This window comes from Cervus canadensis, chromosome 19 (assembly GCF_019320065.1).
Source record: "Cervus canadensis isolate Bull #8, Minnesota chromosome 19, ASM1932006v1, whole genome shotgun sequence".
NCBI classification, from domain to species: Eukaryota; Metazoa; Chordata; class Mammalia; order Artiodactyla; family Cervidae; genus Cervus; species Cervus canadensis.
Genome location: NC_057404.1, coordinates 32461220 through 32483782, shown reverse-complemented (window position 1 = coordinate 32483782; position 22563 = coordinate 32461220). Strand labels below are relative to the sequence as shown.

Here is a 22563-nt window from a genome sequence, read left to right as displayed (position 1 = left end):
AAGACTTAATCTAAAAGTCAAGTAGCAATAATGTGAGATAATAATACAAAATGTGTCCCAAGACATAGCAAGGATAAGAAGCATTGCACCAAAGCGTGAAACTATCAATAAAACGTTTCATGGACTTTGGGTTAAATCTCTAAGGATAGAGGAAATTTTTTTTTTTTCAGATAGAAAATAATGAGGGTGAATTTCTGAGAATGGCGTTAGCTAAGGGACTCTCAAATTGTTAGAAAATCAGTCTCAGCAGAGGATCGGCAGGGTAATTTCAGAGATTAATTAGGCCAGGAATATATGGTGGGATCAGTTACAGATAATCTTTCAATGTGATACCTAGGATTTTGTACATATCATATGGATATTGGTGAGCTAAACAGATTTTCACCAAAGAATGTCTGTTTCCTTTAGAAATCCACTTCAATATCAGTTGGAATCTTTATCTCAGGAGCCCTGACAGATAATACACTTTTGCCTGTTCCTTAAACAAAATCATATGCTCCTGTCCTTAAAAGTGTGTGTATATATCCATCATAATGAATAACTATGAGGAGAAATCTGAGAAGGCTGCATGGATATAAATATGTATTCAAACCAATAACAACATTCAAAAGCATTTGTCAAAAATGCCAGATGCTAAGAGCACTATTTGTATTGTGAATATTAAAATTTTTGCATCTTGCTAAAATATATAAATGGTGGGAAACCAGGAGATCCATTTTTATTTAATTTCTTTCATATGTCCACATTTAAATCATCAGTTATAGTTTGAGAACTGTAGGACACAGCATTCACACTTCAAGAAAAATCCCAATTGAAAGCTAGAGGTATATACACACATGTCTTTAAAGACCAAAAAAAAAAAAGTGCACCTTCATCAATATCTAAAGGAACTGAGTTTAGTCTACAACATTATCAAAGTCATAAAATGGATATCCCACAGGGGTTTAGATAATGCATTCTTTTCCTATTTTGTTAGGCTCTGAGAGAGACTCAACTGTCAGGCACCTGTCAAGTAGAAGGGAACTTCAAGCAACACCTTCAAGAAATAGCAAATTAAGTGTATGTCAATGAGTTGCTGGACTGAATGGGAATGTCAAACATGCCAGAATAATAGACACTTTCTGTATCAGATTGCAAGATTATTTATAAGGAGTTGTGTACCTGCACAGCATAAATCAAATTTTCATTCATCTGCTGCTAGTGATCTTATCATCACTATATATAATTCCACTTGGCTAAGAAAACAATAACGCTACTTGAAGTTGCCTCAATTATATAAAGGCATTACGCTATGCTGATGATTGCTACTGAACTATTATATATAAAATCACAGTAGTAATGCTACAATTAAAATAAATGACTTTCCATTTCTATATTTACATTTATATCATTTTGTTACTCTAATTTTTGAGCCCAAAGACTTTATTTTCTCAGGAAGGTGAGTTTCTATTACCAGATCACATTTCTCTCATAAAAAGAATTTTTTTTATTAAATCCCTAACACTGTTTTTATCTGCTTTGGCAGATCATTTTCACTGTGTAAGGATGTTTTTGTACTCTACATTACAATGATCAATCAAATGGATATTTTATAATGTCTAAACCAACATGTTTTTCACTCATTGGTAATGAATAATTACCTTTCTTTCATAAAAAATGCTGATATTCATATGATAAAGATATATTCATTTGAAGAAGGCTTTTTTCTTCTAATAATAATTAGCTATTATTACAAATAATTTGTATTACAGTACACATGGAAATTATATGGCTCAGGCAGTGAAGTATTTGCCTGCAATGCAGGAGACCAGGATTTGATCCCCGGGTCAGGAAGATCCCTTGGAGAAGGCAATGGCAACCCACTCCAGTATTCTTGCCTGGAAAATCCCATGGACAGAGAAGCCTGGTGGGCTACAGTCTAAAGGGGCTGCAAAGGACATGACTGAGTGACTAACACTTTCTTTCACTTTCCAAGGGGAAGATTTGCTGAATTATATCATTTTTAGTATACAGAATATTCTAGCCAGCAAACAACTGAAGTTTACCTATACCTTCCATTTAAATGATTGTTCTTTATTGTCAACAGTTTATGTCTTATTTAAAAATATAATTATATTCCAAAATTAATTAATCTAATTGGTGTAGGGTCAAGCAGAAATTATATTTGTCAAATTTCCTGAATTCTTTAGCTATGTCAATAAAATCCTGGATCTCTAGAAAAAATTAAAAACTGAGTCAATTTGCTTTTTATAAATATTTGGGGATTTTTTTGATAAATTTTAGACTTCCCAGGTGGTCCTAGTGGTAAAGAACCCACTTGCCCATGCAGGAGACTGAGACACTTGGGTTTGATCCCTCGGTTGGGAAGATCCCCTGGAGGAGGTATGGTAACCCACTCCAGTATTCTTGCCTGGAGAAATCACATGGCCATGGAAGCCTAGTTGGGCTACAGTCCATAGAGCTGCAAAGAATCGGACATGACTGAAGTGACTTAGCATGCATGCATTTGATAAATTTGGGACTTAATGATTCCATGTAAGTTTCAGTTTACCTCAGTATTTTGGTATAGAATGAAACCTTCCATTACATGTTAGGTACATGAAAAACATACAAAATGCAAGACAACAGCAGTGAAAGTAATTATTTTATTGATAATAATGGAAATTTTTTAAAACATGGTAATTTGGTTATGAAATGTACAGAACCACAAAAATATCATTTTCCAATTCATTATACTAGGAATAAATATGGTAAAATATGTAATGTTTATTTTCTTTATTATTTAAATATACATACATGAGAAATAAACATTTCTAATTTTAATATGATAGTTTTCAGAAGTTGTACAGAGATATTCAGGAGCAGCTGAACACTACAAAAATATAGGTACTGTTGATTAAGTAACTAAGTATACCTACACTTTAATTTATTCTAGATATTGTATCAGGTGGACAAAAAAGATTTGATTACTGCCCTAGAGAAGTTTATGATATGAAATTACGTAATTAGAATGTTTCAGCCAGAAATATAAACTGTTACTACTGTAAATCCAACTGCCCATTTTCCTTACTGTGTTAAGAATGCACAAGCTTGTCTGTGAATCTGATTTAGAGATAGCCTTGTGTATCTAAAATTGTCTTGTGACTTTTATAATCTATAGGGTACCAATAATACTGTGAATGTGGAAAATGATAAAAAGTCATTTGCAGAATGACATTTTAAAAATTCTTACTGTGACGTAATTCTTGAAAATGAAAATACCTAACTGTAGTTAAAAAACAGGACTCATAAAGTTAAAGGATAGCTTCCTTTATATTTGCAAAATACCTCAAAGCTCTAATTACATCAAACTAGAAGACCATAACATAAATTAATGCATTTCCTAAAAATTACGAACTCTTTTAGAGACAAGTGGCATTCATATTTCTTTTGTTAAAGCAAACATTAAACTTGATATGAAATATTTTATGCAATTATTTACAGTTATAGGAAACATGAAGTTGCATTATAATTGATTAAAATTATGTTCAATGTTGAGGAACTGTCAATGGAGCTTTCAGTTTCCACCAGATGAATATTGTGTATGTGTATTTACAAGGGAAAAAAGAAGGGAATCACCATCTGCTGGATGGCTACTCTGTGTCAGGTAAGGAATTTATAGCTATTATTTAGTTTATTCTTCACCACACATTGTGATATAAGCATTATTATATATTTATAACATAAACTACCCAACATGTTTGTAGATGCAAGAAAGAACGAAACCGAAAACATAAATGAGACTAGGTTGACAATATCTGTAACTGCAAGCTGATGTGACTCTGCAATAATAGAGTGGACCAGTGGACCAAAAAAAGGCCAGGATTTAAAGGAAAGGAAGACAGAGTATGAAACTGTCAATATAGAAGTTTCTTTTTTTTTTTCATACTTGATTTTTCAAACATAAAGATAAGAGGATATATAAACATAAAGGAAAACACAAATACACATACATTGCTTTATTATCCTTGGTTTTAACTACTTGAGTTTAGTTTAGGGTTCTTTTGTTGGGTAGAGTGGAACTGCCATTAGTCTTTCACTAATAGCTAAGAATTTTCTGCAGAAGAGCCATCAGGTTTGTTTCCTCACATACTAGAAAAACAGATTTGCTTCTTTTTAGTTAGTATCTTTCTGAGGAAAAATAGAAATTGACGCTTGCTTAATGTAGACAATGGAAAAAATAGTAAACTGTGAATAAGAAGATAAAAGATTACACACAATTCTGTTACCCAAATAAACATTATTTCTTTTGTTATTAGTTTAATTTCTGTCATGCTTTCATTATATCTTTACAACTGTGCTATATAGTCTCTATGCCTATATGTACTAACAAGGATATATGCTATTTTGGCTATATTTTATTTTTTAATGTTATCAACATGAAACAATATTTTAGCATTTTGACTCTATTTTATCATAAACTTACTCCCATTTTATTATATATTCTCCAAAAAATTAAGTATGTATACATAGCTTCCCAGGTAGAGATAAGCCCTAATTGATTTAATCACTCTCTATTGTTCAATATTTATGTTTCCTAATTTTTAATTACAAAAAGATCTTGATGAGCATCTTCATATATTAATATCTGTGAGCATCTCTATCTCATTAATGATTTACATTTCTAGGACTTCTGTATAATTAAGATATTATAGAATAAAAAATATTATATTTTAATTATATTAATTATAGATACTAACTAAATTTAAAAGTTTCCCCGTTACCTTCCTTTGACCTCTCTTTTGAAATAAAGTTCAAGATAATATCTTCTTTTATTTTATTTCTGGATAGTGAGATAAAGAAAGAGATTATTCACAAAATGGCTCAAACTGGGGCTGGATGGGCATTTATCAGGGACATAATCAAAGAAAATGCTGCTATTTAGACCATAAGTTAATTTGGGCGGGGCCGCCTTCAAATCTAAGAATCTAACATTCCTTATAATAATTAAGAAGGCGAATCAAGTTATTTTGAAAAGTAGCTCCCCAAAGTGAAATGCATCTATGATAACTATATCTCACAAATTACCATATGTATTATATGAATATGCACTACACTGATATTTGGATTAGAGAGGATTTTAACAAATTTTATTCCATATTCTTTTATAGACATTTTGCATTATTTAGTTGAGAATATATTACCTTAGAATTATTTATGTAGCTCTAATTACTTGCTGATTATTTTTACACTTCTAAGGTCCAATGAATACTTATTTTAATTTGCACACTGGCTCAGAGGTTTAGCCATGGAAAACAAGACTTCTTAAATCTAAGTACTACAAAATGCTGTCTCTCAAAATATTTATCCCAAAGGGTATGAATGAGAAAATGTTAATACAACATCATGTTTTGGAAGAAATAATTTAGCAAAAACCTCTACTAATATTTTGGCAGGGTATGTTTTTTTGCTGAAATGATGGGAGTCATTTATGCAACTCTACTACTTCGGATATATTTCCAGAATATTGCTAAAATGAAGAAAAATTTACTTTGGCATTCTATTTGATTTACAAGTGTATTTGACTAAAATGTTCTCAACTAGGAAATCTTTGACTAACTTTTTTTATCATCTGTTCCAGAATAAATGATTATCTCAACATATTAAATTATATCTTACAAGTCCTCTGAAAATAAGGAAATGAAGTCATCTATATGCAGCTTAAAAATAATGCAGAAAAATTAGTTAAGAAACTCCCATTGTAAGCCAAACATATAATAATCAAATCAGATCCTTCAGAATCAATTGAAATGAAAGTAAATCTGACCTCTTACAGAAACTGGGAGGTTATCTATAACCCAAAACTTAGAACTATATTTGGCATATATGTATTAAAAATGAGTTCTTGTAACTACAAGATAAAGAAAGATGATTGGTTTATAGGTAATAGATAGCTGACAGTTTGCTTTGAAATACCGTATTATACCCAAACCGCACTCCACATCTCACGGTGTGTGTCATATTTATTTCCTCCCTGGACCTTTACCCATGTTTATTTACGTTCTTTCCTGAAACTACTCTGCCTTTGCTCTCTGCCTATCTCAATATTATATATATTTCATTTTCAGTTATGATAGTGACTTCCTTCATTTGAGCTCATTATGTAACGTCCCATAAATCTTTGTTCTTTTTTTCTGCAAAATGCATTTTTTTCTGTTTAATTTTGTTTCTTCCAGCTTTAGAGATGTAATTGACAGACAGCATTGATGAGGTTTAAGGTGTATAGTATAATGATTTGACTTACATACATCATGGAACCATTACCACAATAAGTTTGGTGAACATCCATCACCTCAAATAGAAACAAGACAAAAGGAAAATACTTTCTGTGTGTGTGATGAGAACTCAGTACCTACTTTAAACAACTTTCATATATAATATACAGCAGTATCAGTTATACTAATCATGTTGTACACTATAGCATTTATTTTACAAAATACAGAATTTTGAGAGATCAAATAGTCTAAGTAAAATTATATTCAAAATTATAAAATTCTGTCCAAATAATAATCATTATTATATCAGGTTATATTTAAGATATATGAGAGACATATATCTTAGGCCTTGGTCATTATGCTTAGTGATAAGTATAAATTAAAAATGGGATATATTACTTAGTGTAAAGGAAAATACATCACCAAATAGTGGAGATAGACAAACAAATGATAATTATCAAACGGTAAATATTAAGGAAAAAGTCAGCTGAAGGTACTATGGAGCTTGGAGGAAGAGTCCGTGGGTCAGGCTGGGAGCAATAAGTGAAAATAATTTTATTATTGCTTCATTTAATATAAAATCTTTTATATAGATAAGGACAAGACAACCAGCAAGTCTCCAGTGTTCATATATTAGAAAAATTCTTTGAGTCAGAATAAGATTTCTAGGTCTTTTAGTAAAGATTTTATATAAAGGTGAATCCTAAATCATGCTTCAGTTTTCACAGACAGTAAATGAACTCTCTTAATATGATGAAAAAGTACTTTGTTATGACTTGTGTAAGTATGTGTGTGTAAGTAAAAGAGAGAGAAAGAGAATTCCAAATGTGATTTGCAGAACTGAAAAGAAAATAAGAAAGAATTTTTGAAAGCTTGGAAAAAGAGTTTAAAAAAAAAAAGTACATAAGGATAAACTAGAGGTTGCCAATAAGAGGATATAACCTTCCTTAGAGTACCAGATAATTAGATTTTTATGGATTAATAGAACTGTAAAAAATTTAAATTCAGAATTCCCCAAACCATGTCTTCAAAAATACATTTTATCAGTAGATATTTCTCCCAGTCCCCCCTCCCTACACACAACCCCAACCTCACTGTGGGGAAAACACTGTTTATGTGACTTCTTAAATGACTTTATTTTTAGAGCAGTTTCATGTTCTGAGCAGATGATACAAAGACTTCCCATATATCCCCTGTCTACACATGTGCATGTTGTTTGTTGTTGTTAAATCACTGCCTTGTGTCCGACTCTATGCGGCCCCATCGACTGTGGAGCACCAGGCTCCTCTGTCCATGGGATTTCCCAGACAAGGATCTTTTCCAGTTAAGAATCCTGGAACGGGTTGCCAATTCCTTCACCAGGGGATCTCCCCAGTTCAGGATCGAACCCATCTCCTTCCTGGTGTCCTGCCTTGGCAGGCTGATTCTTTACCACTGAGTCACCAGGGAAGCCCTGATATCTTAGTATAAATTTTTCTAGCCCCTTAAATATATATTTAAAACTGGGATAAATGGAATAGGCTTGTTTGGCTTTTAATGTTGGGGACCAGAGAGGGTCCCTTTTGGTCCATTTAAGCTTATGCAGTATAGAAATATCAAATCTTGTTTTAATCACATAAATGTCCATTTTATTTAGCTCATTTTGCATACGTGCATACCCTCATATACATAGGTGCACAGCCTCCCCATTATCATCCTCCACCAAAGCAAACATTTGTGATAACTGATGAATCTACAGGAATACATTATAAACTCCCAAAGTCCATAGTTTATATTGTTTCACTCTTGGCGTTGTACACTCAACGAGTTTGGACAAATGTGCAGTAACATGTATCTATCATTATAGTATCATACAGAGTATGTTCACAGTCCTAAATTTCCACTCTACTTTGCCTACTCATCCATCCATCCCTACAACCCTTGAATAACCAATAATCTTTTTCCTCTCTCCACAGTTTTGCCTTCTCCAGGATGTCATATAGCTAGACTGAAATAATGTGTGGTCTTTTCAGATTGGCATCTTTCACTTAGTAATATGCATTTAAATTGCCTTTATGTCTTTTCATGACTTGAAAACTATTTTCTTTTTAGTTCTGAAAAACATTCCATTGCCTGAAGGTACCACAGTTTATTTACCCATTCACTTACTGAAAGACATCTTGGTTATTTCCAAAGGTTTTACAATTATGAATAAAACTGCTATAAATATTCAGGTGCAGGTTTTGTGTGGACATTAGTTTTAAACTCATTTTAGTAAATACCAAGGAGATGACTACTGAATTGCATGGTAAGATGTGTTTAGTTTTGTAAGAAACCATCAAACTGTCATTCAGTATGGCTGTATCACCTTATACTCCCACCAGTGACGAACGAGGGTCCCACTCGTTCTGCATTCTCACCAGCGCTTGCTATCAGTGTTTGGCATTTTGGCCATTCTGATAGGTGTATGGTAGTACGGCATTCATTGAAAAATCATTGATCAAGGCAATTTGTGAAAACTACTTGAAATGAAAGAAGTATTTTTGCTATAAAAATGCTCAGATCCATTGTAAATATGAACTGAGTATCTCAGAGAGAAGGATGCCTGTATTTCCCAAATGTATTTGAATCACAGTTCATTTTTTCTCTAGATTTCCTATTAACATCTTAAAGAGAAGCTTTGGTCTCAGAAAAAAATGAAAATGCAAATTTATTCCATTCCTTATTTATTTAACTTTTGTATAAACAAATTACTTAAGGTCAAGAGAAATAAAACGGCTTGCCAAAGGCACATGGCAATCTGATTAAAAAGGTATGATGACATAGTTTAAAAAAACTATACTCTAGGACTTATAAGCTGTGGAAACAAACACATTTCTTAGCATCTCTGTTTCTCAGCTGTACCACATGTAAAATGAAGATAATAACAGTACATACCTCATGGACTTATTCAGAGAGTAAGTTAGTTAATATATGTAAAGCTTAGAATAGCTTTGGCACCTAATAAAATCAGAAGAAATATTAGCTAATATTATTATTAGTAACAGAGTGGAGGCAAGAACAAATGACCAAATAAGGTTGAGTAATGTAAAACTATTATTCCCATCAGTTTTTCTTAAATGCGGCTTCTCTAGTAACAATAGGACAAAGATTGCTATTAAATTAAGTTATTAAATTTAGGTTCTAGCCTATTTACAAGACAGACTTTAACTAGGACACTTATGAATAAACTACTAAGCACTGTACCTCCCCAACTGCAGTTGCATTTGCAAATTCACAAAGCAATAGAAGCATTAATTAAGTTACATGATACTTAGAACTTTCAAGTTCTCAGTTCCCCAATTTTCATTTTAGTTATGACTAGAGAATACAGAATTAGAGCAGTCTTACAGAAGAATATTAATCAAGGAAATAATTTCTCACACAAAAGAAAAATACTTTAAAAAATTCATATCCTATACTTTGCCATTAGTGTTAACCTGGGTATCCAAAGAAAAATCATCTAATAATTTAACCTTTTATTTTTGTTTTATACAAACTAAACCACTGTATCCTCTACAGCATTTTTCTTTTAAGTATGATATAAACAATTTGGCATTTACCTCACAAATTGCCAATATCTGCATCTGTTATAATTTTTTAAATTAATTTTTATTGGAGTAAATTTGCTTTACAATGCTTTGTTAGTATCTGCTATAGCAAAGTGCATCAGCTATATGTAATTGTATACATATATCTTCCTTCTTCTTGGATCTCCTTCCCACTTAGACCACCACTGAGTGTTGAGCAGAGTTCCCTATGTTATAGGATAGGTTCTCATTAGTTGTCTATTTTATCCATAGTACTGTAGCGTATATATGTCAATCCCAGTCTCTGAACTTATTCCCTCTTTCCTCCTTTGGTGTTCATACTTTTTTTTCCCTCTATATGTCTCTATTTCTGCTTTGCAAATAAGTTCACTTGTCATACAGAATGAAGTTAAGTCCGAAAGAGAAAAAAGAGTATCGTATAATACTGTTTACATGTGGAATCTAGAAAAATGATACAGGTATCTGTTATACCTGTAATCCTTACAACTGGAACTATTTTGTGCTTATGTAAGAATTTTTTATGTCCAAACCAAAGGTATTCTGAAAAATGTTATATAAAAATAGAGTAATAGACTTTTTCACATATGACCTGCAAATAAACAAAGTATTATGAGTTATGTTATCTCCCCCAAGAGGGTATACTGAACACCTAACCCTTGTGCCTACAAATGTGGTCTTTTGGAAACAAGATCTTTGCAGATGCTACCAAGTTAGGTTGAGATTGTCATGGTAGATCCTAATCAAATTTCGTTCCTCTCCTTATAGAAAGAGGGAAAGTTAAATATAAATGCACAGGGAGAAAGGTAGCCGTGAAGACATAGACACAAGAAAGACAGCCATGAGAGGACAGAGGCAGCGACTGAGTGATGCTGCCCCCAGCCAAGCAATGCCTGGGGCTTCCAGAAGATGGAAAGGAAAAGAAGAATCCATCTCCAGAGGCTTAAGAGAGGATAGCCCTGTGGGCACCTGATTCATACTTCTTGCTCCCAAACTGAGAGTCAATTTTTCTTGTTTCATCCACTTAGTTTGTGTTACTTTGCTATAACAGCCCTAAGAAATGAAACACCAAGACCCTAGTGCTGTACATTTTTTAGCATTAGATGAAAAAAAGTAACTATTTTCTTTTCATACATGCCAACTTAACAAGACTAACACATGTGATTGAGTTCTAGATGAGAGTAAAACACAAAACGCTCTGAAAGTTTTTTCACTGACTTTAACACAAGACAGAAGAAAAGTCATTATGGAAGGAAAGACAGGGGCTGGTGGGAAAGATATCTGAAATACTGGAGATACAACTTTTTTTTCTTATGTCATATGTGTTATTTACTATCAGTAAGAGTATCAACTATTACAAAAAGATTAAAAAAATAACATCAAATAATGTACTTCTTTCTGCATATTTGCTATGTTTGCCACTACATCTATTATTAGGATTTTATTCATATGTGTTAAAACTCTGTGGTATTATAACAAAGCATGTGTAGTATCTAGCAGGCACTCTAAGAATACCCTTGAACTGCATCATATTATTTTGATTACAAATTTATATTGAGTTCCCCCAAATTTTAATTCTCACTTTAAAAACAGAAATAAAATGTCAGCTTTATTTTAACAGCCACCAATTCTTTGTTTTGCTTTTCTCTCCCTTACATTTTGCAGGGGAAAAAGCCACTATATTAAGAGGACTTAACCAACAACTCAGAGCATCTTTCAAGGCAGAAAGTCTCTTTAAAAGGCCCTGATATTTCTTTGTCAACTAATACCTTTAAAACAGATGACCATAATAAGTCATTCTATGCTCTCTTCAATCTTTGAGGGAAATCTTGTGTTTTCTTTTACTTGAATTATTCTGTGTAAGGTATCTCTTGGGTTCATACAAGCTTTTGCATTTTAACAGCACAGAAATATGTAGCAATAAGGGCTTCCCTGATAGCTCAATTGGTAAAGAATCCACCTGCAATGCAGGAGACCTGGGTTTGATCCCTGGGTTGGAAAGATCACCTGAAGAAAGGAAAGGCTACCCACACTCCAGTATTCTGGCCTGGAGAATTCCATGGACGAGTCCACGGGGTCGCAAAGAGTCCGACACTAATGAGCAATTTTCACTTTCACTTTCTATGCAGCAATATTACCACTTCTATTGATTTAGAAATATTCTGAGGCTCTATTTCTAACCTGTTCGCAATGGAATGAAGGAGCCTGTGATGACAGAGTCAGTAGCCGGGCAATGACCCCCAAAGCAGATAATGAGCTGAAGAAGACATCTGCTGTTTTTATTTACCCACACACGATATCTTGTGTTATCTGCTTGTCATATCAGAAAACATTACATTTTTTCTCTGTCATCAAATGAGTTCATGGAAATTGCTTATTGTCAGGTTACATGGTCATGTTCTGACTTGTTGCCTTTGCTAACCATGGATTACCACTGAAACCTGGAGAAGATTCTGGATACAACTGAGAGTTAAGGTTTTAGAAAGAGAAGGTAGGGACAGGCTCTACAGGAAACACTCTCAGGAGGACTGCTCCTCTAGCAGAGCCAAAAGTAAATGCCTTCAGTCTCACAGTGGCCAAAATTGGGGGTCAGCAACAAGATATACCACACAGATGGATGCCTTCAACATATGGGGATTTCTCCTCTACTCTGCTTTGTAACACAGGAGAGGAATTATGTGCCATGCTGAAGCTTCTCCTCCATATCTTGACCTAGAGCAAACAGAATAATACTTGTTTTCCTTCCTTCATATTTCAACACAGAGGTTCCTGACAGCCTGGGATTCTATTCATTGTGCTCAATGCAACTTTATTTTCTCTTGCCTGATAATCCACTAATAGACCCCAAGAGCCAGGCCTACATACAAGAAAAATCAGCTACATCAGTCAATGGCCAAGCAAAAATTAAATGATAAACTCAAGTGGTACAGATGGTACAAATACTGAAATGTAAGGAAGGGATACTTTAAAAATTATGAGCAGGTATAATAAAAAACACAAAACACAGTTCAGTGCCCTCAGGTATGGTTACCTCCCAGGTCTGAAGGACTGGAATCTAGAAAGAGAGAACCCTGTAGAGAGAGTTTCATAATGAACGCTATACTCTCCTGTTAAAAGATGTTGCTATCCATAATTTTAATCAACTCTAAAAGAGATTTTTAAAGCTTAAAAAAATATTATGTATTTTTAAAATCTTATACAAAATTCATGTTAAATTTCAAAATACTAAATACTTTGCCAAAAAAATCATGACAAACATAAGAATGTTAGATTTAATGATTACTTAAGAAATTTTAGCATACCCAACAACTCAAGGAAACAAGCTGCATAAATACTGAAAAAGAAGAAATGGAAAGTAACTTTCATTTTTTATGATGATATGATATTTACATCTAACATTCAAATAACTCTTCCAAAACATAGATACTACATACAAAATGGAAATATGGCATTTGTATGAATATAGTATACAGGTGTATAAACCTATGCATATGGTATATATGTATTATCCTACATATATATATTAAAAAGTAGAATCAGGATTAAATCTCATTCATGTTGGTAGCCATACCCAAAAATGTTAGAGCAGAAAGATCTAAATACCTATGCTCCAAAAGTGATGTTTAGTTTCAAAGCAATTCCAAACAAAATATCAATTACTTTGTGTGTGCATTTGTGTGTGTGATGTTCTTTTGGTAACACAAATGAGAAAAGAATGCTAAAACTACAAATGGAGAATACTATGGAGCTCTTTTCTCTAGATTCAAAAACTTACTTTAAAGGCACTGTAACCAAAACAGCATGGCATTTTCAGAAGAATAAAAAATAGATGTAGGAAACAACAGGGAACTCAAAAATAGACCCAAGTAATATACTGAGAACCTAATGTGAAAATTTTACTTTTTCAATGCTACAGATATCAGATTACCTACATAATAAATTGTATTGTTTCAATGGACTACTCACCTAAAAGAACACCATTGAATTTTCTGGTAAGAACAATGATTATGATACCATCCCAGACAGGGTAAAGATTTTATAACATAAAAATCACAACTAGCGAGGGGTAGCAGAGAAGCAAGGATGAATTGCATGAACACAGGAACATTTTAGGATATTGAGACACTACATGATACTATGTGATCAATGCACCTTTGTCTTACTTTTGTTAAAACCCCTAGAATGTACAATACCAAGAATGAACCCTAACGTGAAATATGGGTTTTGTCAGTGTAGATTCACTAACTGTACCAACTGCACCACTCTGGCAGGAAATGATGTGTGGGGAGGCTGCGCCTGTGTGAGATGAGTGGGTATATGGGAACTCTGTACTTTCACTTCCATTTTGCCATGACGTAAAACTACTCTAAAAACTATTTTTTTTTTAAAGAGCACAACTCTAATATAACTAGAAGAAAAACAGGAAAATTTTAACCTTGGAACAAGACAGGTAAAACAGAAACTATAATGAAAACACTGGCACATTTGACAGTATAAAAATTAATAAAAATTCATGCATTATGCAGCACTAAAAGAGACAAGATGGTTTTCACTGTATATATGTTTGGCATGGACCATGGAGACAGAGTGCCCAAGTTTAAATCTTTACTATGAAAACCAAATAATAAGTGTTTTAAAATAAAAATCTGTATGGTAAAATATAGGTTTTAAATATTTAAATGCAAATTTTACACTTGATCTTAGCCAAAAGGCCGAGAAGCGATCAAATGCAATTTTTAAACCAAAGTGGGATTTCAAGAATTGAAGAGAGAAGCAGAAACAGTTTGCTTAGAGATTATTGTAGAGATCAATTACTTGCATAAGAAAATAACAAAACATTATCCATATGGTTAATACACAATAAACTGCACATAATGTTACGAACATATGTTAAATTTAAAACAAGATGCATTACAAATCCAGGAGTTGTCCACAAGATAAGAGACTGTCAAAGATATGGTTCCATAGGAAATATTCCCAAGAATCAAATGAAACATTGTGTGCTATGTACATTTCTCAGGAGCTCTGCTCCTGGGACTGACATGGCACAGTATTTCTCAAAGACACAATGTTGCATGAAATAGAAACATTGCAATGCAGTTACAGATAATGCATTAGAAGAAAAATGCTTATTTCCATATTCATATAATAACAATTAATGAATCAGGTGAAGGCTAGGAATTTTGTGTGCAATATGTATTTTAACCAATGCAACAACCATTCAAGGTGGGAACTGTGGTTTTCATTGTTTCCACATAAGGAAACCAAAGTTAAGGGAGTCTAAGTAATCAAGCACATTATTCAGACCTAAACCATTTTTCTGCATTTTAAGATATCAACCTAGGAATTTAACCATCATGTTATTATTTACGGGAAACATTTGGGAAACAATCTGTATCTAAATCTGACCTATAGTAACCCAAGTTTCACGTTGGAGTGTACAGAAACAACTGATCTGGTTTCATGTGTTTCTGGTCTTTTCTCTCTCCTGTTACATATTGAAGGTGACATACTCTTCCCATCACACCTAACACTTAGTTTATGGATGCTTATATCAAGTGATTATGACACTAATTCTATAAATGGTGGCAATATAAAATTCCTTTACTGTATTTCTAAACCATACCCATGTAAACTTCTCCCACAACTGATATGCCCTCCTCATTGAAACATACGCTACTGTAGTTCCCATTTGCATCCACTATTATTTTAGCATGGTGCATAAATTCACAACAATGGTTCATTTATAACTTTACTTCCTTGCTCCATTACTTTTATTTTTCATCCCACTGATACTTTCTTAGGTTGCTTCACTAAGTATGTTATCTGCGTTTCTTCCTTTTTAAGTATGTTTTTTGTTAATTTGTTTTATATTATTTTTATTGTCTTTCTTACTGACATTTCCTTTGCTATGTCAGCTGCCTAGTTAGTACAAACAAGACATCATTCAATTTCAGTCATGTCTGACTCTTTGCAACCCCATGGACTGCAGCCCACCAGGCTCCTCTATCCATGGGATTTCCCAGGCAAGAATACGGGAGTCAGTTGCCATTTCCTTCGTCTAGTGAGTATACCTGTAGAATTTATAAATTCTGGTTTAGAAAAAAGTATGGTCTAAGGAGTCACAGTGTGCGTCAAGCCACTTAAGTCATGTACAACTCTTTGCGACCCTATGGACTACAGCCCACCAGGCTCCTCTGTCCATGGGATTCTCCAGGTACTGTAAGCCACTCCAGTAAGAATTCCAGCAAGAATACTGGAGTGGCTTAAAGCATGCCCTCCGTCAGGGGATCTTCCTGGCCCAGGGATCGACTTGAGTCTATTATGTCTCCTGTACTGGTGGGTGAGTTCTTTAACACTAGAGCTATCTGGGAAGCCCAGGAGTCAGAGACTTGGGCTCAATTATCTAATTCACAGATATCCTTAACTGCCTTGCTCAAGGTAAGTTATTAAGTATTCTTCTTCTTTCTTTATATATAAAGTGGGATATTCCTCTGTGTTGTGTGTATGTGAAAGTTGCTCAGTCATGTCTGACTCTTTGCAACCCCCTTGGAAATCTCCAGGGCAGAATACTGGAGTGGGTAGCCTTTCCCTTGTCCAGAGGATCTTCCAAACCCAGGGATAGAACCCAGGTCTCCTGCACTGTGGGCAGATTCTTCACCAGCCTAGCCACAAGAGCGTCTTGTTTGAAGTTCATATAATATGGCATATGAGGAAAGACTGTTAAATAAATAAGGCAAATAAAATTTATGTTAATTACAGAAATTATAATATGCTCATTCAACTGTAATATTTATTGAATTCTTGCTATGTGCAAGGCATATGCAAAGTTCTGTGTGTGTGCGTGTTGAGTCACTGAGTTATGTCCAACTCATGTGATCCCATGGACTATAGCCCACCAGGCTCTTCTGGCCATGAGATTTCTCAGGCAATAATACTGGACTGGGTTACCACTTCCTCCTCCAGGGGATCTTCCCAATGTAGGGATTGAACCCACATCTCCTGTATCTCCTGCACTGGCAGGTGGATTCTTTAATGCAAGGTGTTAGGGGTAGAGTAAAAATATGTTTGTTCAAGCATAATAAGCATTAAGAAGCTAAGTGTGTAAATGTTTAAATACAATTTTGCTTAAGGATAAAGAGAATTAGAGGTTATTTAATAGCATATAACAGAAAAATATGACTGGTCTGTTGGGAAATATTTTATTGTTTCAGGCTGAACCATGTTCCCCTAAAATTCATATGTTGAAGTCCCAACTTCCAGTATCGCCGAATGTGACTGTATTTAGAAGCAAGTTAAAATGGCCCATTAAAGTAGATCCTAATCCAATCTGACAGGTGCCCTTCTAAGAAGAAATCTGGAGACAGAGACATCGGGGATATACACTCACATAGAAAAAGACACCTGAGACCACTTCAAGAAGGTGGCTATCTGCAAGTTATGAAAGAGCCCCTAGAAGACCACAGACCTAATGACATTAATCTTGGATTTCAAGTTTTGAAGAAGGTGGGAAAAAAAAGTATCTGTTATTTAAGCCTCCCAGTGTGTGATATTTTGTTATGGCAACTTGAGCAAACATTTATAAAATATTGTTAAATGTACATTTTAACTTTTATCTGTTAATTCATGGTCATGCAAGTTGCATACTCCTTGTTGACTTGGAAACCTCATATGGTGCTAGCTATAGACCAAGTACCAAAAAGGAGAAAACCGACTTTTCAGTCCTGCATCTATGGGTGGGAACAGTATTCCCATACACCTAGTAAGAACCTCACTGTGAGTACTACAACATTATGTGTAACATTTGATTAATCAGGATTTAAGTATGAGAGACTTCTTTCTGATGAGTGTAAATATTGACAGGGAGGGATCTATGAGAACAAAGTGATCTTTCAAAGGCAATCCTTTGTTCTTCAAAATCATCTCTAAGGGTCTCTTGCTGTGCTGTGCTGTGTTTAGTTGCTCAGTCTTATCCAACTCTTTGTGACCCTAAAGAGTCTACCAGGCTCCTCTTTCCTTGGGGATTCTCCAGGCAAGAATGTTGGAGTGGGTTGTCACACCCTCCAGGGGATATTCCCAACCCAGGGATTGAACCCAGGTCTCCCACACTGTGGGCAGATTGTTTACCATCTGAGCCACTAGGGAAGTCCAAGAATACTGGAGTGGGTGACCTATCCCTTCTCCAGGGGAACTTCCCCACCGAGGAATCAAACCAGGGTCTCCTGCATTGCAGGTGGATTCTTTACCAGCAGAGCTACCAGGGAAGCCCAACGGTCTCCTAGGGAACGTATGTATGTAACTTAATCCCAGGCTTCTGGCAGCGGTCCCTTTAATTCCTGCACATTAATAATAATAGTAAGAAGACATCCCAAGGCAAAATCCTGATTGACTTTAATACCAACAGCATTCAAATCTAGAGTCACATTTAGAAATGTTACATGTTTGCCTGTCATTTTTTTCCAGTACTTCTTGATATAAGCCTTTTTGATTTACACATTTTAATAGCTCACCAGATACAATTGTCACTGAAGTCTGCATAAAAATAAATTGCAGTAATTAGATATTAGGCAAGCCCAATTAGAAATTAGGCAAGATCTAAAAATTATGACTTATTTTCACTCAAGTATGATGATGTCTGAAGTCAAAATATCTAGGTTGAAATATCAAAATATCTAGGTAGAAATTCTTAAAATATAGGAAGTAGTGTCTCAAATAAATGGTTCTGATGCAAAATAATGAGCACTTTTACAAAAGAAATGTTTTTTAAAATATCTAAATTGTTATGTCTTCTTTGATCCAAGACTTTTAAAGGCTAAATTCAAGGACACATACTACCTTCTCCATCAAAATAACTATTTAAAAAGGAAGGCAGGAAGAAATCCATAAAGTGCTGCACTCTTGACCTCAATAGCTATTTTAGATTCAATCGTTTCACCTTAAGAGCTTTGAAACTTAAATGTAGATGATAATGGTTGGACATATCAGAATATAGAAGACTCTGTTTCTTCATTTTTGTATCTCTTTTTTTTTTCTTATTTTTTTCTCTACTTACCAGATTACTTCTGGGACAACATTTATTTCACCTTGAGGCAAAGTTTTGTTGTTGTTTTTTTTCCCCTTTGGTAATGTTTGGGAGTTTGGGGAGTCAACTAGGCTCACTATTTATCAATGAGGATAAATCAATTTATGTATTTAATTTATTAAATTTGTTATATGGTTATTAAATTTATTGTACAGTTATTAAATTTATTGTACAGTTATTACATTTATTTATTAAATTTGTTATATTTGTTATATGATTATAAGTGAGAAACTACTCCACCTACCTAAACCTACAGGCTATTGACAAGGAGACTCTTTTTTGGTGTTTTCCTATCCAAACCTAATCCTTTGTTTCATGGATTTAAAATTGGAGGGAGGTAGTCCATAAATCTGCAAGAGGAAGAGAGTAGTTGGTATCTAATTCCAAAACGGGTTGCATATGCTTTGTATCTGAAGAAATGCTTCCCACTGAGTCAGACAAGAACTCATCCCACTATCGTTCCTCCTTACCTCTCCTACGAACTCTAATTTTTCAAACTAAGTCCTTTAATCTAATACTCCAGTCTAGCTACCCTTACATCCTGATCTCTGCTAAAATTTAAAAAAAGAAAAAAAACAACAAGAAAGCATCCCTCTACTTCCCGAGAAACTGAACAGTTATCAACTGAAGTTTTCAATTTACCTGCTCCATTTGTCTTTAAAGTCTACAAGCTCCTTGCTCTCTGCAGAAAACTCATCTTAAAGTTGCCTTTGCTTTGCTGTATTTAAATCAAGACTTAATCTAACAAATTCTGTTTTCATGCTTAAGACTTTCACCATAGAAAAGCAGCCAAGGGTAGAAGTGGGAGAGTGATGGTCAGAGTGATCAAGAAATAAGAAAAGCAAATTGTCAGCTTAGTAATAACCTGCACTAATAGAAATATATTTTCATTAATGATTCTAAAAACAATTAAATAATGTCACAAATTCAGGATAAGTGGCTTAGACTGGCTAAAGGCATTCACAAGTCAACCATAAATTATTTTAATTAGTGAAGCAGATACTCAGGTATACTTAAGGAAGAGACGCTTTATTTGAAATTAAAAATTAGGTATAAAAGTAAACATTTTAGGTGAAAAATCAAACAAGCTATAACTTTAAAATATGAAAGTGACAAGCAATGTAGCATGGGGTAAAAAACTGGAAAATATCCAAAATTTGAAATCAAGAAAACAGACTTTTGCTCATCTCTGGCACTGACTAGGTACAGAAACAACTGAAGGAATGAACACAGAATCAATTTATCCTTTGTAAAATAAGAAAGCTCGGTTAAGAAAGGGGTAGGAAAATAAAGGGAGAGTCAAAAAAAAAAAAAAATTTACTAAGTTATTTCCAAGGATATTAAGAAAGTACAAGTAAAATAACAACAAAAAATGAATGTTAAAAATTTTGGGACGTTTTCAGCTTTACAGACCAAAGACCATTACTTATACTCACTAACCATGGTATACACACTCAGAACAAAGCAAATGTCAAAACTTTTTGTATTATATTCTCCTCAATCACTCCTCATTATATAGAAGAAGAAATAGAAACAGTAAACATGTGAACAGATTATATTTGTATAGTGTGGTGTCACAAATATGCACTCATGTTTTCAACTACCTTAAAACACATATGCTTTTAAGATCATATCACTAAGAATTTCGTGGATCTACAGTTCAGTGCAAACAATTTCTTTTCCTCCCAAAATGCATATTATTCAATTTGGGAAGCGGGGAAGAAGGTAAGCACTTTTTTTTTTCTCCTTCTTGATAATAACCTTCTTTCTTGGTTCCCAGGAACCTGGCAGTCAAATACACTCTAAACTATTCAAGGACAACACTTAACACAAGACATCAGAGTGACAGTGATGGGAGGAAGCAATTGCCAACTACAGCATCCATTCTGAATAGCTGCGAATGCCACATAAACTTAGGGATGATTTTAATATCATGCTGGAGATCCCCTTGAGTTCTTATATAACTGGTATACTATGATATTGTACGTAAGTAATTAAACCATAATGTGTTCAGGGAAGAGTTATTATACAGTAAACGCATGATGCTGAAGAAATGCAGGGACCCATTTTCAGTCTCCAAGTAGAAAGAGACTCTTGGTCACCAAGTGTCTTGGATAGCCTCCATCTCATAGCCACAGGTCACAGAAGGCAAAAATATTGGCATAAAAATATCATTGTTATAGAAAGAAGGCAGTCTGGAGTTTATTTAACAATATATATATATATATTTCTCATATGTATAAATTTAAATATATAAATATAAATTTATATTTCTCATTTCTGTGCTGATCACAACAAATGCTATGTAAAGCTCCACTCTAAAGAACCTCTTCAATTACAATTTAATTTAGACAAATGCCCATAGGAGTTTCATGTCTTGGGGTCAGCGATATGCTATCTAGTGGGGTTAAAACCATGGAGCTAACACTGCCTATAGAATCCTGCCTCATCAAGGAACTATTTGTCTCAGTGCACTACCTATTGCATCTAGAATCTCCTACAATTGTATCACTTCAACAACAGTCTAGCACTTTCATTATGATCATGAAAATATAGAAGCTATACCACTAGTTAAATACTACTTTCTCCCCTTGTATTTGTGCATATTACTGTCATGCCTTTCTGAAAGGGATTATTAGTTTACCACAGCTCCTAACAAGGAAGAAAGCATACCTAGAAGTGAATACCATATAGTTCTTTATTTAATACATAAAATTTAGTAGCATGTGAAATTTAGCTGCAGTCCATGGGTCGTGCTGCAGTCCACGGGGTCGCAAAGAGTCAGACAGAACTGAGTGACTGAACTGAACTTAACTGAAATTTAGCTGATAGTTTTTAGTAAAGTTAATCATTAAAATTGACATTTATTTTATGTACTCAGATATTTTACATTAATTTTACATAAATTATTTTTAAATTATCACAGCAGCCCCATCAGAAAGTTTTTTTCTATTTTCCTTATCTTGTAGTATGAAAACTGAGATTTGATACTTTAAATAACTTGTTAAGGTAACCCTGGTGGGAAGTGCTAGGGCTGAATTTGGACTCCATAACCCATTAATTTATCACTAATTTAGAAAGAAAAGTGTATTATCTTTTTAATTTGAGGTATCTTATTAGTAGGCTATTAAATATTAATTAGCAATTCAGTGATCATTTTTTCTGTCTGATGATACTCATAACCAACATTTATTGAATATCATCAGCATTACCCTAAGCAATTTCAATATAAGACAATTTGTTCTCACAAGAAACACATAAGACAGATACTATTATTTTCCCTATTATACAAATGAGTAAACTAGACCATTGAGAATAAAAGAAACTTGCTCAAGTATCATGTCTTAAGTAGTTGAAACAAGATTCAAACCCAGGCAGTCTGTCTCCTATATGCCTCTCCTTATCTTTGTGAAGTCACTCAGTCATGACGACTCTTTGTGACCCCATGGGCGTCATAGTCACCCCATGGACGTCATAGCCTATAAGACTTAGATGTCCATGGAATTTTCCAGGCAAGAATACTGGAGTGGATTGCCATTTCCTTCTCCAGGGGATCTTCCCAACCCAGGAATCGAACCCGGGTCTCCTGCATTGCAGACAGACGCTTTGCCATCTGAGCCACCAGGGAAGCCCTTATCTTTAGATGCCTCTAAATGGAAAC

General features: G+C 34.1%; 1 protein-coding gene and 1 pseudogene across 2 annotated transcripts in view; both read right to left on the bottom strand.

Moving 5' to 3' along the window:
* GRID2 (glutamate ionotropic receptor delta type subunit 2) overlaps positions 1 to 22563 on the bottom strand; it is a 1570085-nt gene that overhangs the window by 1024548 nt on the left and 522974 nt on the right. The gene's annotated exons all lie outside the window — the stretch shown is intronic.
* LOC122422427 lies at positions 14460 to 14544 on the bottom strand (annotated as a pseudogene).